This window comes from Malus sylvestris, chromosome 3 (genome assembly GCF_916048215.2).
Source record: "Malus sylvestris chromosome 3, drMalSylv7.2, whole genome shotgun sequence".
Lineage (NCBI taxonomy): Eukaryota > Viridiplantae > Streptophyta > Magnoliopsida > Rosales > Rosaceae > Malus > Malus sylvestris.
The window spans coordinates 17,959,896-17,975,857 of NC_062262.1; the positions used below are offsets into that span (position 1 = coordinate 17,959,896).

The following is a 15,962-nucleotide window of genomic DNA, read 5'->3' on the forward strand; positions in this document are numbered from 1 at the left end:
CCTTCAATGGTATGACTCTCAATCCACTCTACTATACTTCACTTATGCTCTGACATCACGTATGAAATGAGTTCATTTTCGCTCACAGCGCACTCTCCTATTTAGACACTTTTAGATTTAAATTTATTCACATTTTTCCCACATCACTATACTTTATGGCTTCGTCACCCTCTTGGTGTCGGCCATCACAACTCGATTTGGAGTCCAAGTTGACTTTTTGGGTCGGGGTTTGTCACCCAGTTATGTGCCACATCAGCACATAACAATTTTTTTGATGGAATTGTGACAGAAAGACCATATTGATTCGGAACATCCATTTTCAGGGACTACATTGATTAATTTTCAATTTCAGGGACCAGCTTGATGGGATGAGTCAATTTTAAGGGCCATTTGTGATAAAAACCCATCCTTAAATGAATTGAAATCCAATTGTACTTCAAAAGTCAAAACCAATGAGCTGCATGCACCTGACCCAACAACAAAATTATATACATTTTTTTCTTCTTCTGAAAATATAATTTTAACTCTTGAAATTTAATTTTCTTCACATAAAACCCGATATAAGTTTTTTACTCAAATATCCACATCAATAAATTCGTTAGGTATATTTAATTTTACACATTTAAAAATTTTCGATGCCCAAAACACCCGTATTTGTATGTTTGATGTACACAATTAATTCGATACAGGGAGAATTAATGATTTGATGAAAATAAAAAATAAGAAGAAGATATGAGCATCATGAAGATGAAGATGGATAAAAGGGCAGCAAATGGACAGGAATGCATGAAGAATTCTTCCGAACTCTAGAGTGCAAGCTAAGAACCTCCCAGCCTTCTTTGATTTAAACCTACAATCCACTTGAAGCACCAAACACAATTTGGCCACAACACCCACTTGCAACATTTCCTAAAGAACACCATAAGTTGCAGAAAATCTACAAATGGAGAACAATATCCTTACCGCCCGATCACTTGCCACATGTGAAACCCTAAGGATTTTCTTGGACACAATGGCTAGCCCTGCCCCATGCTTCAACAGCTCAGCTCGCCCTTCCGCACATCGACAAAGCTGTTCCAAAGCCATTAGTATCAGCTCACACGCTCTTTTCTTTTGCATCTCGAGAAGAGCCTCCGTGGGGACCGAAACTGCACCCCCTTCGACGGCTTTGATTCGGTTCCTTCCCCACGGACAAAGCTCCACGAGAGGCTTCAATGCCGCCATTGACGCTTGTTGTGAGATCTGATCATTTAGCACATGCACTATCTGGCGGAATGACCGAACGTCCACACTTATCAACTGGACCGGATCTGCCACCTCGAAAAAAGACTTCAATAAGATTATTGCATGAGCTCGAGATTGGTAATTCCCGCAATTCAATACTCTGACCAGAGACTCCGTTATCTTATTACTGTTGCTGTCATTGCTCAAGAGATCTTTTAGACGAGATTCTGAGCTTTTGAGATGAAAAAGGACTTCAATAGCGACTTCGGTTGTAGATGAATCGGAGTGACTTTTGTTGATAATGGAGGCCACAAATTCGATTGCCCCTGCTGCCTTCAAACAGTTCTTGTTCCTTTCGCCTTGAATGTCGGAGTTGGTATCCGCTCGACGCCATGCGAAGAGTTGAGAGTGCACCAAGCTTGGATTATGCGGAGGAGAGAGTGGTTGGGAGTGAGATCTGCGTCACCGTCGGACAATGGCTGTTTGCTTATTGGGCAACTGCTATTCTTTAACGTGAACAACCACCGCTCTATGCTTTCTCAATCGTACGTTATACCGGTTGAGATCGTGACCGGATCTCTCATGATTTCTAATGAAATTGGGCAGGTAAAATGCGAAGGAATATCGATTTCCTCCATGAATCTTTGAATCCTTAGATAACTGAAAAAATAAAATAAAATAGAGAAGTAAACAAGAGGATTAGAGAAATGCCAACAAAATTGGTTAAGAAACGGCAAGAGAAAGGCTCAAAACTGGATGATGAGTAGATTTTATATTATATATTTTACCCTAATCTTAGTATATTTGGGTTAATATTTTGAAAGAATTTTGATACTTTGAATTATATTTTTAATATAGGACTTTCGACTTCCTCTGGAGCAAAACAGGACCAAATGGACGAATTTTGGAGTAATTCCAGTTGGAGGACGTTCGTGAGTCACTTAGCTTGATCGTATCAAAATTTGGGATTTTTCTACCAAGCAGTTATTTTCTGGCGATGGAATAAAGAAGCAGTGTGCAGTGCTGGAAAATGACGTTTTCGGAGCCCAAGATGACCTCGGATGGGTTCGTGGCCTTTTGGAGAAGTGTTCAGAATATTCCAAACATTAAATCCAGCTATATTGGGCCAGTTTTGGAGCAGCATATGGGTCCAAAACGTAGCTGTTCAGATTTTAGGCGAATTTTACCATTTAATTTAGGGTTATGTTTCCTATTTTATTTGGATCATTAATTTTAGTTTCCTAAGGGAAATAAAGGACCTGTTTTTAGGGTTTGTTGGGGGGCTTAGCAAATATATTGCTTGGCCATCTACAGTTTTTGACTACGTTTTATTTTATGCAATTTTGGAGACAGAGAGAAGGGCTAGGGTTTTGGAGATTTTCTACTTGAAGGTGTTTTCAATCCTTTTCTTAATAATATTTTCTATGATTTCAATTATGAATATGCATAACTAATTTCTTTTGCTAGGGCGAAGTCTTGATCCTTAGCATGAATATGTGATTTTTGTTTAATTGCTTATGATTGATTGCATGCATACTTTGAATTGTTAATCACCGAGATAAAAACTATCTAATTGTCTTAATGCCTGATCACCATTAGGATCTTTAGAAAAGTAATTTGATGCAATTTTGTTCGGAAGGTTCCTTGAAATTGACGCTGGCTTCTTGTGTTTAATAATTGTAATTTCACTTAGGATGAACACCACGTCTTAAGGGTTGCATGGTTTTTCAAAGGATTTTCATAAAGCATAATGAGTCTTTCATGTTCAGATTTGATCCGAACGTCCGGACGGGTTGCATGTTAGATATACGTTCTATATTGGAGGTTCCAAGTAGAATATGAATTAGGAAAATCTAACCTTCAAAGTGGCATGTGTAGATCATAAGTAATTGGTAAAAGTTCATAGGATTACTAGGTGATGGTGGAACCCTAGTGCTTTCTTAATTTGATTTTCCCAAAAACTGTTTTTTTTACCCCTGTTCTAATATTGCAGATTGTTTATTTTAATTAATTAATTTCGTTTTTATTTTAATTAGGTTATAAAATCAATCACCTCAATTTATACTTTACAATAACTAATTGGAATTTGGTTTGCTTTGAATTATTTAATAATCCCTGTGGAGAATGACCTTGCGAGATCCGTTTATATTACAACAACCTTGTGATTCTTGCAAGTATTATAGGAGTTTTTATCGCATTCACATGAGTAGTAAAATCCCTATCAAGAAAATGGCGCCGTTGCCAGGGATTATTTAAAATAATCCCTACTAATCAGATTTTCAAATAATTATTGCTGTTTATACATATAAAAAAAAATTAATTTTCATTTTTATTTTATTTTTTTATAGATTATAACAGTACAGCAGTGCAGATTGTTGAAATCTGTGCATGGTTAGCACCCGTTCAACAGTGCACAAATTGATTCCATTTGATCCAGAACTTGAGCAGACTTTAAGGAGAAGCAGGAAGAAAAATTTGGAGTGGGTTCCTTCTCTGCAGGGGCCTTTTCTGCAGTCTTCAATTTCTGGGAATCTGCACAGTAAAGGAAAAATGGCATTCGTTATTCCAGAGGCAGGTCAGCCTTTGGGTGATTCTTTAACAGCCCATACCACAAATATACCAAGTTGCATTACTTATCCGGCAGTGGAGGAAGGGTCTACATTCGAAATAAAGCAGCACATGCTGAATATTTTACCTACATTTCATGGGTTATCATCTGACGATCCAAACATGCATATTGTAGAATTTTTAATGGGATGCAAAAATATTTTGGTGAGGGGATTCTCAGCTGAATCTATTAAGCTACGTTTGTTTCCATACACTCTAAAAGATCAAGCAAGAAGATGTCTCCTCATACTCCTATCTGGTAGCTTTAGTACTTGGGCCCAACTTAGTGAAATTTTTTTAAACAAGTATTATCTTGCTTCAAAGACTCTTGACATGAGAACTCAGATTTTATCTTTTGCCCAAAAGCCAAATGAGGAGTTTCATGATGCGTGGGAATGGTTCAAAGAGTTGATTAGAAAATGTCCACATTTGGGTATTAACACTACTGATCAAATGCATATATTTTTTAGAGGGTTGAATATGACTACAAAAACTCTAGTCAACGCTTCATGCGGAGGTTCGTACAAAGATAAAAATGCACAAGAGGCTTGTTTGTTATTTGAAAAAATGGCAGCAGATACACAACAATGGGCGGTTGAGCAGCCACAATCTAGGTCAGTTTTTGAGATGTCTAATGGTTCACCATATGTTACAGCACAAATTGAAAAAATGGAGAAACGGTTTGATGCAAAATTTGACTTGTTATTACAGAGACTACCAGATTCACAGGTTGTTGTACAGCAGCCTGCAGCATTTGCAACATGATAACTCATGATTTTATGAGCTGCCCATATAAGGATGTTTGTCCAGATTTTATAGCAGAGCAGGTTAATGCATTTAACAATTTTCAGCGTCCCCGATATGACCCGTATTCAAATTTCTACAACCCAGGTTGGAGAGATCATCCTAATCTAAAGTGGGACAAAGATCAGCACTCTAGGCCTCAATTTCAACAGCAGGTACAACAACCTGCTGCACCTAAGGCTGCTTGGGAGGTTGCAATTGAAAAATTGGCAAATACTACCACGCAAGAAATCCAAAACCTACAGGCAGCAATGAAAAACATGGAAAAACAAATGGGGCAGATTGCTTTGCAGGTTTCAGAAAAGGCACCGGGTACATTTACCAGCCAAACCGAACCAAATCCAATGGGAGGTGCAGATTGCAAGGCAGTTAGATTTTTGCGTTCTGGAAAAAGTTTTGATAATAGAAGTGAAAATTGTGTTCGACATTCGCAGGTGGCTTCACAGCCAAAAACAGATTCGGGAATTGTTGAAAAATATGCCAATTTGAAAGATTCTGAACAACCTTTGAACAGTTCTGAAAATGGTGCTGATATTGTTGCGGATTGTGTATATGAGCCACCTATGCCTTATCCTGAACGATTGAAGCCTAAAGTTAAAGATCAACAATTGACAGATTTTATGAAGATTTTGTCTAAGGTTCAGATTAATCTACCGTTAATTGATGCCATCAAGAACATTCCGTCTTACGCCAAGTTTTTGAAGGATGTTTGCAAAAAGAAAAAGAAGCTCTTTGATTTTGAGAAAGTGATTCTTACAGAACAGTGCAGTGCTGTTCTACTACACAAGTTTCCCCCAAAGAAACAAGATCCATGGCGTTTTACAATTTCTTGCACAATTGGAAATTCTAATTTTAAATGTGCTTTAATTGATTTGGGCGCTAGTTTTAATTTAATGCCTTTTTCTATTTTTTAGAGACTAGGACAAGGAGAAATCAAGCCTACATCAGTTATTCTACAACTAGCAGACCGTTCAGTTGCTTATCCTAGGGGAATTATTAAAGACCTAATTATTAAAGTGGATAATCTTTATCTTCCTGCTGATTTTTTGATTTTGGATATGGATGAAGATATGCAAACACCAATTATTTTGGTACGGCCTTTCATGGCAACTGCTCGAACGTTAATTGATGTAGAGGCTGGAACACTTACACTTCGAGTGCAAGATCAATCTGTTGTGTTCAGTTTATTTGAAGCAACTAAAAGGCCAGGTGATGTGCAAGATTGTATGCGTGTTGATGTGCTTGACAGCATATTACATGCTGAAATTCTGCCACGTTTGACATATGATCCATTGTTAAATGTGTTGAATGGGTTTGAGAATATAAATACAGAAGATGAAAAGGCTTTTGAGTATGTTTCAGCTTTGGAAAGTGTTCCTTTTCAACCCCCCCGTTGGAGGCACGTTTTTTAGAGTTTGGGGGAACCCAAAAAACTGTTGCAGCCTTCTAAGGTACAACCACCTAAATTGGAGTTAAAAGTGTTTCCAGAACACTTGAAATATGCTTATTTGGGAGCAGATTCTTCGCTGCCAGTTATTATTGTTGCTGATTTATCATCAGCAGAAGAAGATAAACTGTTGCGCATTTTAAGGAGTTATCAATATGCAATTGGCTGGACTATAGCTGACATTAAAGGGATCAGCCCTACAATTTGTATGCATAAAATTTTGATGGAGGATGGAGTAAAGCCTGCCATTGACGCTCAACGTCGTTTGAATCCAATTATGAAAGAAGTTGTTCGTAATGAAGTTATGAAGCTTTTAAATGCTGGGATGATCTATCATATTTCAGATAGTAAGTGGATTAGTCCAACTCAAGTGGTGCCAAAGCGTTCTGGTATTACAGTTGTGAAGAATGATAATAATGAACTTGTGCCTACTCGTTTGACTACAGGGTGGCGTATGTGTGTTGATTATAGAAAGATCAATGCGGGTACTAGAAAAGATCAATTTCCATTGCCATTCATCGATCAAATGTTGGGAAGGTTGGCCGGTCATGCTTTTTATTGTTTCTTGGATGGCTATTCAGGGTATAACCAGATTCCAGTTGCCCCAGAGGATCAAGAGAAGACAACCTTTACTTGTCCTTTTGGGACTTTCGCATATCGAAGAATGCCTTTTGGTTTGTGCAATGCGCCTGCCACGTTTCAGCGTTGCATGATGAGCATATTTACCAGGTTAGTTGAACATGTCGTTGAGGTATTTATGGATGACTTTTCTGTTTTTAGGGATTCTTTTGACCAATGTTTGCAGAATTTATCTATAGTTCTTGAAAGATGCATTAAGACCAACCTGGTTTTAAATTGGGAAAAGTGTCATTTCATGGTTAAGTAAGGAATTGTCCTAGGCCACTTGATTTCTAACAGGGGTATTGAGGTTGACAAGGCTAAAATTAATGCAATTGAAAAGTTGCCACCCCCGACGACTGTTAAGAGTGTTCGATCTTTTCTTGGCCATGCTGGGTTTTATAGACGGTTCATCAAGGATTTCTCCAAGATTAGCCGACCATTGTGTAATTTATTGGCTAAGGATGCTCCTTTTCTTTTTTATGAGGCTTGTTTGGAGGCCTTCAAGAAGTTAAAGACACTCCTCACCACAACACCCATTATTGCAGCCCCTAATTGGAGCTTACCTTTTGAATTGATGTGTGACGCGTCAGATTATGCAGTGGGAGCAGTTCTTGGACAACGGAAAGATAAGCTTCCCCAAGTTATTTATTATGCTAGTCGAACCCTCAATGATGCACAACTCAACAATGCAACCACAGAGAAAGAATTGTTGGCAGTTGTTTTTGCATTGGAAAAATTTCATTCGTATTTAGTTGGGGCTAAAGTGATTGTCTATACAGATCATGCAGCTTTAAAATATTTGTTGTCTAAAAAAGATGCTAAGCCTCGATTGATTCGTTTGATTCTTTTATTGCAAGAGTTTGACTTAGAAATCAGAGATAAAAAGGGTAGTGAAAATGTGGTGGCTGACCATTTATCTAGATTAATTATTCCCACAGCTTCCGAAGAGGATTCCCTACCATTAAGTGAGTTTTCCAGATGAACAACTATTTGCAGTCCAAATTAGAACACCTTGGTTTGCTGATATTGTTAATTACTTGGTTAAAGGTGTAGTGCATCCAGATTTAATGTTTTAGCAGAAAAAGAAGTTTTTATCTGATGTCAAGCATTATTTCTGGGATGAGCCATACCTATTTAAGTATTGCCCAGACCAGATTATTCGCAGGTGTATTCCTAAACCCGAACAGGAAAGTGTTTTAAAGTTTGCTCATCATTTTGCTTGTGGGGGACATTTTGGGCAGAAAAGAACAGCAGAGAAAATTTTGCAAAATGGGTTATTTGGGCCTACACTTTTTAAAGATGCACAAAATTGGTGCAAGGCTTGTGATACGTGTCAAAGAGTAGGCAACCAGTCCAAAAGGAACGAGATGCCCCAACTAGGTATTTTAATTGTTGAACTATTTGATGTTTGGGGTATTGATTTCATGGGACCATTTCCATCTTCTCATGGGAACCACTATATTTTAGTTGCTGTGGAATATGTTTCTAAGTGGGTCGAGGCCATTGCAGCACCAACTAATCAGGGATCAGTGGTCCTGAAGTTCCTCCAAGGGGTTATATTTCCGCGTTTTGGAATTCCACGCGTTATTCTTAGTGATGGGGAGAAGCATTTTATTAATAAACCATTTGCTAATTTGTTGGCAAAATATGGGATTAATCATCGTGTGGCTACACCTTATCATCCACAGACATTTGGTCAAGTTGAAGTTTCAAACAGAGAATTAAAACACATTTTGGAGAAAACAGTTGGTTCAACACGTAAAGATTGCAGTTTAAAATTAAATGATACATTGTGGGCCTACAGGACAGCTTATAAAACTCCTATTGGGATGTGACCATTTCGACTCGTTTATGGAAAAACATGTCATCTACCTATGGAGCTTGAGCATAAGGCTTACTGGGCAATTAAAGAGTTAAATTTTTCATATGACTCAGCTGGGGAACAACGTAAATTGCAGCTCAATGAGCTGGAGGAAATTCGTCAGGGTGCTTATGAAAGTTCTCGCATCTACAAGGAAAGAACTAAGGCGTTTCATGATAGTCAAATTTTACGGAAAGAATTTCGGCCAGGGCAAAAGGTGTTGCTATTCAATTCACGGCTAAAGTTGTTTCCAGGGAAATTGAAATCTCGCTAGACTGGGCCATATTTGGTTACTAAAGTCTTTTCTCATGGGGCAGTTGAAATAACTAATGAAGCTCAAGGCAACCCATTCAAGGTGAATGGTCACAGGCTGAAACCATATGTGGAGTCACCCTTTGATACTGCATACGAGTCTTTGACTCTGAAGGAACCAGTGATCTAGCCACCGGACTTCCGCGACGTCTAGCTACAGACTTAAAATAAAGCGCTTATTGGGAGGCAACCCAAATTTTCTAAACTCTTTCCTAATTTTAAATTTCGTTTGATTTTCTCTTCAATTAAATATATATATTAAATATATATATAATAAAAATTAATAAAACATAAAAATAAAAAAATAAAAAAAATAAAAAACGAAAAATTCAAAAATGGAAAATTGCAAGTTAATTTTATTTACCCAGTTTATTTCATTTTATTTTTCTTAATGCATATTGGTTAATTGCAGGTTACGAACGTGGAAAATAAAGCGCTTACTATGTTGGAATCCTGCACCCAGCAGCAAGTCTACCTTAACATTAACCACATCTACACTTATGCTGGAAATTTAAAGCAGTCAACATAACGTCATTCCCAGATGCAAGTTTGGGGGTGATTGTTGCAGATCCAGCACAGGAACATAATTTTGAGCAGTTAATTTTCTGCAGCTCAGTTTTGCAATGCATGGAGAAGCACAGTTAAATCACAGATCCATACATCAGAGAACTGAGTACAATTATTATTACCAGAACTACAACAACTACACTTGCAGGGATTCGGATTTTACCTCCTAGATGCACTGATCTGGGTCATGCGGCCTGTGCTGTCTTTGTCCGATGGGCTTGTGTGTTTACTTCTTTTCCCTCGGCTCTATCATGGATCTGTATACCCCTACACAAAGAGCACCAATATGATACATGCAGGACATAGAACGAGCATCTATACAGAACTAACCAATTCATGAGTCAGATCTAGGGCGTACTTCATTCTTTTCTGAAAGCCCATGTGTTTTAGTTCGCAGTTGTTACCAGTTTAGAGATCCAAGTTATTCAAGTGATTGTATGTTTTCAGTTCGTATGGTGTCATTTTGGGAGTACATACACGGTAAACATGGCATCATAAATAAAATGTAGTTGAATATGTAAATGTTGAGTCGAGCAGAAGAACGAGATCTTTACCTTCTTTATTTACAGAGGCCGAGACATTTGTCGTTTCTGCTTCCTTCAGGGACCATTGGACCGGAAGCTCAAGGTTGTTGTCTCTCGGTTGTATGCTGGATTTGAGTGTCATTTTTTAGTCACAGTAGTGGTTATTATTCAAGTATCAGATCATAGTCAATCAATCAAAAGGGTTGCGGTTTCTACCTAAAAATTTGCAGATCCGTGAGTTTGGGAACTTTTCAAATCTGTCTCTTTAGTCTCTTTGTGCCTCTCGGGCACCTAATACAGAAAAACATCCGTTTAAGCTTCTACAGAGACTCATCACGAAAATATAACTTGCAGAGATTTTTCGCAAGCTGAGAGACATGTATCTTGAACTAAGTGGGAGATGATTACCGTTGTATGTGCGAAATGGTCTCGATCTACATGCTTAGAACTCGAATCCGTGATGGCATGAGGCTTGGGAGCAACATGGTTTGGTTGAGAAGATATGGCGACCCGGGGCATTTTCCTTATGTTGTTTGTCTCGGATTTGCAACTATTGGGGGTCCTCACACAGATAAAACGCCATGCATGTGTTAGATTTTGTTCCATTTCTCTAAAACAAATAAATCTGACAATGAAACCAAAAGATTGGAGGATGATTTTACCTTTGGCTTTCAGTTTTTCCGATTTTTACCACGGATGGGCTATTGAAACACTGCCGGGGGGGTGCGTTGTTCCGTTGTAGGCAGAGAAGATTCGAGAAATGAAAGGGCTGCGAGGGTTGAGAAATATGAGAGAGGAGGAGACTGAATTTCTAACGAGACAGAAGGTTTTTGCGTTTTTAGAGTCATTAAGAAGAGAGCAGAGATGAATTGGGGAAATGAGAGAAAAATGTGAGGGAATGAGGGCTATTTTTCATTTTCAAGAGATATAGGGTCTGAGAGCAAGAGAGAGTGTGAGCGTGCTTTCTGATACCAAGAGAGGGACTTAGGATTTCTCACACCCAACAAATAGAAAAGTGAGAGTGATCTGGCCGTTCTTTTGGAATCCTAAGGAGCTTAATGCAGTGATGCGCGCCACGTGTACACAGCTGGAGTTTTCCCATGTCTGTTCAAGAGACTCGGATTGAATTAAAGGGGGAGAAGAGTCGTTCGGCTCGGTGCTCGAGGTTAGCAAAGGGATCCAATGTGTTTTTATTCAAAGTGTATTTTTTTATTGGCTGCCATCAATCATAACATGTTCAGCACATGCCCTTTTCAAATTCGCATGCCAGCTGCATGCCATTTTCCTGGGGAATCCAATGTTTCTCCTAGCGTGTTGCTTTGCGGGTTGGGTTCAAACCCAACGGATGTGTAGTTCGTCACGGCCCAAGGGTTGTCACACCATGACCTTCCACATAGAAAGCCAGGTGTTATGCATTCCTTTATTTTCATTTTGTTTTTTATTTTCTTTCATTTTATTTTCTTTTTATAGTCTTGTCCATTAATTTTTAGTGTCACGGTTTTTTCTGTTTTGATTTTTTTTGTTTTTTGTTTTTAGTTTCTATGTATTTTCCACACCTTGAGGACAAAGTGTGAAATAAGTTTGGGGGTGGGAAAGTAAAATTTTAGGATTTTAATTTTTGATTTTTATGTCAGTTAAAAATTTTCATTCTTTTTAAGTTAATATCCATAGATTATTTTAAACGTTAGAACAAATGGACATAGTGAAGATTAATCCCACAGTAGAGTCTTTTCTATTTATTGTTGCTTAGACACTAATTCATGAATTATACTTTGAACTTTGCACATCACACCAACAGGGGTTGTGGGGAGTGAGATTGAAACACTTGCTTTTAGTCTAAGTTTATTTTTAATTTTTGTTTGAAGTAAAGTTAGTTATTATTGTGAATAAAGTAATAATTGTCTCACCCGAGGTTTTGCCTAGTAGCCGGGCCAGTTCTGCCTAATCAGCAGTGATTCTCGCGTCAAACGGTAGAGTTTTGGCATGGGGCAGGGTGGTTAGTTGGTTTCGTAACCTTTTCAGCTCGGGTTAATAAGTCCTTAGGGGTGTTCTACACCTAGTGCCCTAAAACCCTAGTGGTTTGAGAGTCATTGACCTAAAGCTCGCTACATGGGTTGGATCGAAAGTTTAAGTAAACCGACATTGCACGACCACTACTGTTACTAAAAAAAAAAAATTGTTATATATGACAAAAATAAAAGAAAAAGAGGAAACAAAAATTGAAGAGAAAAAGAAAAATAGTTATATTTAAAGTTAGTATGTGTGAAATAAAGAAGGACGAGAGGTAAGAGTTTTAGTCGAGTCTCCTTAACTATGTTGGTTCACTTAACACCAAAGGAAGTTTGTGAATTCTTTTCTAATTGATTCTAAATGGCTTAGACTCTGTGGTGGGATGGGTTGGAACTTTTGAAAAGATGTTCTAGTTTTTAAAATTTTCTATGGATTGCAAATTGAAGGTGAAATTTTTGTTAGTTAATTTTAGCTAGTTGTCTAGTTTGTTCAGTTTTTACTTTTGTTTGAGTCTTGTTTTGCTTGAGGACAAGCAAAAAGCTAAGTTTGGGGGTATTTTGATGAGTAGATTTTATATTATATATTTTACCCTAATCTTAGTATATTTTGGTTAATATTTTGAAAGAATTTTGATACTTTGAATTGTATTTTCAATACAGGACTTTCGACTTCCTCTGGAGCAAAACAGGACCAAATGGACGAATTTTGGAGTAATTCCCATTGGAGGACGTTCGCGAGTCACTTAGCTTGATCGTATCAAAATTTGAGATTTTTCTACCAAGCAGTTATTTTCTGGCGATGGAATAAAGAAGCAGTGCGCAGTGCTGGAAAATGACGTTTTTGGGCTTAAATTACGTTTTTGGAGTCCAAGATGACCTTGGATGGGTTCGTGGCCTTCGGAGAAGTGTTTAGAATATTCCAAACATTAAATCCAGCTATATTGGGCCAGTTTTGGAGCAGCTTATGGGTCCAAAACGTGGCTGTTCAGATTTTAGGCGAATTTTACCATTTAATTTAGGGTTATGTTTCCTATTTTATTTGGATCATTAATTTTAGTTTCCTAAGGGAAATAAAGGACCTTTTTTTAGGGTTTTTTGGGGGGCTTAGCAAATATATTGCTTGGCCATCTACAATTTTTTACTACGTTTTATTTTATGCAATTTTGGAGACAGAGAGAAGGACTAGGGTTTTGGAGATTTTCTACTTGTAGGTGTTTTCAATCCTTTTCTTAATAATATTTTCTATGATTTCAATTATGAATATGCGTAACTGATTTCTTTTGCTAGGGCGAAGCCTTGAGCCTTAGCATGAATATGTGATTTTTATTTAATTGCTTATGATTGATTGCATGCATACTTTGAATTGTTAATCATGGGGATAAAAACTATCTAATTGTCTTAATGCCTGATCACTATTAGGATCTTTAGAAAAGTAATTTGATGCAATTTTGGTCGGAAGGTTCCCTGAAATTGACGTTGGCTTCTTGTGTTTAATAATTGTAATTTCACTTAGGATGAACACCACGTCTTAAGGGTTGCATGGTTTTTCAAAGGATTTTCATAAAGCATAATGAGTCTTTCATGTTCAGATTTGATCCGAACGTCCGGACGGGTTGCATGTTAGATATACGTTCTATGTTGAAGGTTCCAAGTAGAATATGAATTAGGAAAATCTAACCTTCAAAGTGACATGTGTAGATCATAAGTAATTGGTAAAAGTTCATAGGATTGCTAGGTGATGGTTGAACCCTAGTGCTTTCTTAATTTGATTTTCCCAAAAACTGTTTTTTTTCCCCTGTTCTAATATTGCAGATTGTTTATTTTAATTAATTAATTTCGTTTTTATTTTAATTAGGTTATAAAATCAATCACCTCAATTTCTACTTTACAATAACTAATTGGAATTTGGTTTGCTTTGAATTATTTAATAATCCCTGTGGAGAATGACCTTGCGAGATCTGTTTATATTACAACAACCTTGTGATTCTTGCAAGTATTATAGGAGTTTTTATCACATTCACATGAGTAGTAAACTCCCTATCACTGGACAAACTTGAATGAATAATATATACTGCAAAATTGGATTTTAATCCAACGGATACAATTATTATAACTTTTAAAGGGCTTTCTATTTGTAGCTGTTAGATCAAAATCCAATGGTCCGTATACTTTACTCAGGAGACTTAGCCTCCTAAGCTCTGGAGATGATCCAAATCCGAAGTTTGGGTTATCTGATGTATGGCTTTGAGATGATAACGCTTATCTATGATGAGAAGGTAGATCTTAGGTGTACAAGTTGTCATTAAAGGATAGTCAACACACGGAAGTTGAAAACTAAATTATATGAATTTTATATACATTAAAATACCAATAAATTTACACCTCTTCCATAGTTTTTGAAGAAGAAACTCAACGGAAGACTTTGATCAGTGCACCTCCGGCAGTAGGGATGACAACGGTTCAGTTTGATGATGGAAATGCTACTATATTCATCCATATAATCATGAAAATTAATATATTTAAAATTGCAAATTAATCATCGGGGATTATCCATAACCATACCCACTGGATATCGGATTTCCCATCGATTGACGGTTATATCCATTTTCGTCAAAAACAAAAAAATTATATTTACACAATTGACGCAGAATAATTTAGTAGATACTAATTTCTTCATTAAATAGCCACATCCAATAACAAAAAAAAAAAAACCATTTAAAATGAATGAATTTTGTAGAGTATAAAAATAAGAGTATTGAATAAAACATTGATGATGGTGGCCGTTGATATCTCCAATAAGCAGGGCCGGTCCATAGATTTTTGAGGCTTGGGGCGACGCCAAAAAATGTGCCCTTACTTCATATAAAAAAAATATTTGTTTTCCCACGTAAGACATCGATAAAATTAAATTTAGAAAAACACTTCAAACTCAATAATTTAGAAACATAGAATAACTAATTTATTTTGACACACCCCGTCCCGAAGGAGGGCATGCTGGCCGTCACGTGAGAGTGACGTAACCATTTACACAGTTCGGAAGCTTTAAAAAATACAATTACTAAGATGAAACACCCGAGGGTGAGTCCCAATTCGTGTTCAAATCAACTCCGCCGTCCCAACCAATGCTTGGGCTTTGTTCTAGGCCTCAAGAGAAGTGTATGGGTGGTGGCAATTGAAAGAAATTGCTTCGGGATTGGGCGAATTTTGAACAAAAAAGTAGCGGCACCCGTTGCTCGTGAGTTCCCAGAAACAAAACCGTGAGGGCGTGGTTGATGCGAGAATTACTTGACACACAAATTAAACCCTCTTTTTGACAATTGTAGCAAAGTATGTAAGTAGGGATCGTTCTAAACCGGGGATTAGGAGGGCTTGCTAAAACCTCTAAACTGACTTAAAAACAAAAAGAAACAAAGTTAAAAATGTAAACAAAAGATTTTAAAACAAGAAAGTAAAAGGGGGATTTGAGTTTGGTGAAGTTGAAAGTAAAAACGAATAAACTAAAAACTTAAATAGATTTTAAACAAATTTGGGTTGAATGGATAATGGAAGGCTAGCTAAGGGGTTCTTCTCCACACATGTCTTGCTTGCATACAAAATGATTTCCAATTGCTCTTCGATAAGTTATGAATACTCAACGCCCCAAATTAACCGTGAATTGCACTAATTAACTCTCAGTTTTTCAACAAGTTATTAGATTGGATGATTGCATACGACAACCCAAAACATTCCCTACAAGTTCCCTACATGAATTGCATAATAGAGATACAAGCAAGAATCATTAAGTTATATGAAAAACATAAGCATTGACGAGGCACTCGTTACTATGATTTGCATGAAACTTATGCCAAGAATTTACTTAACGTGATTGTGACTAGCAACCTTCACTACTTGTGAATATAAGTTCATAACGATTAGGTGAAACTCCCTTATATACTAGCGTCAAATTCATGCATGAAAATTAAGCGTGCACTCTCAACCAACATACA

General features: G+C 37.2%; 1 long non-coding RNA gene, 1 other non-coding gene and 1 pseudogene across 2 annotated transcripts; all 3 read right to left on the bottom strand.

Moving 5' to 3' along the window:
* Nucleotides 1-739: 739 nt before the first annotated feature.
* LOC126617040 (E3 ubiquitin-protein ligase PUB23-like) lies at nucleotides 740-1,862 on the bottom strand (annotated as a pseudogene).
* Nucleotides 1,863-4,161: 2,299 nt separating this feature from the next.
* On the bottom strand, nucleotides 4,162-4,266 carry LOC126617525 (small nucleolar RNA R71). Its single transcript, XR_007621400.1, has one exon. It is a non-coding gene; the product is annotated as a small nucleolar RNA R71 (small nucleolar RNA).
* Nucleotides 4,267-9,604: 5,338 nt separating this feature from the next.
* Nucleotides 9,605-10,685, bottom strand: LOC126614404 (uncharacterized). The gene is made up of 4 exons (XR_007620372.1): nucleotides 10,376-10,685; nucleotides 10,184-10,258; nucleotides 9,998-10,092; nucleotides 9,605-9,710 (listed from the first exon to the last, which is right to left on the bottom strand). It is a non-coding gene; the product is annotated as an uncharacterized LOC126614404 (long non-coding RNA).
* Nucleotides 10,686-15,962: the final 5,277 nt, after the last annotated feature.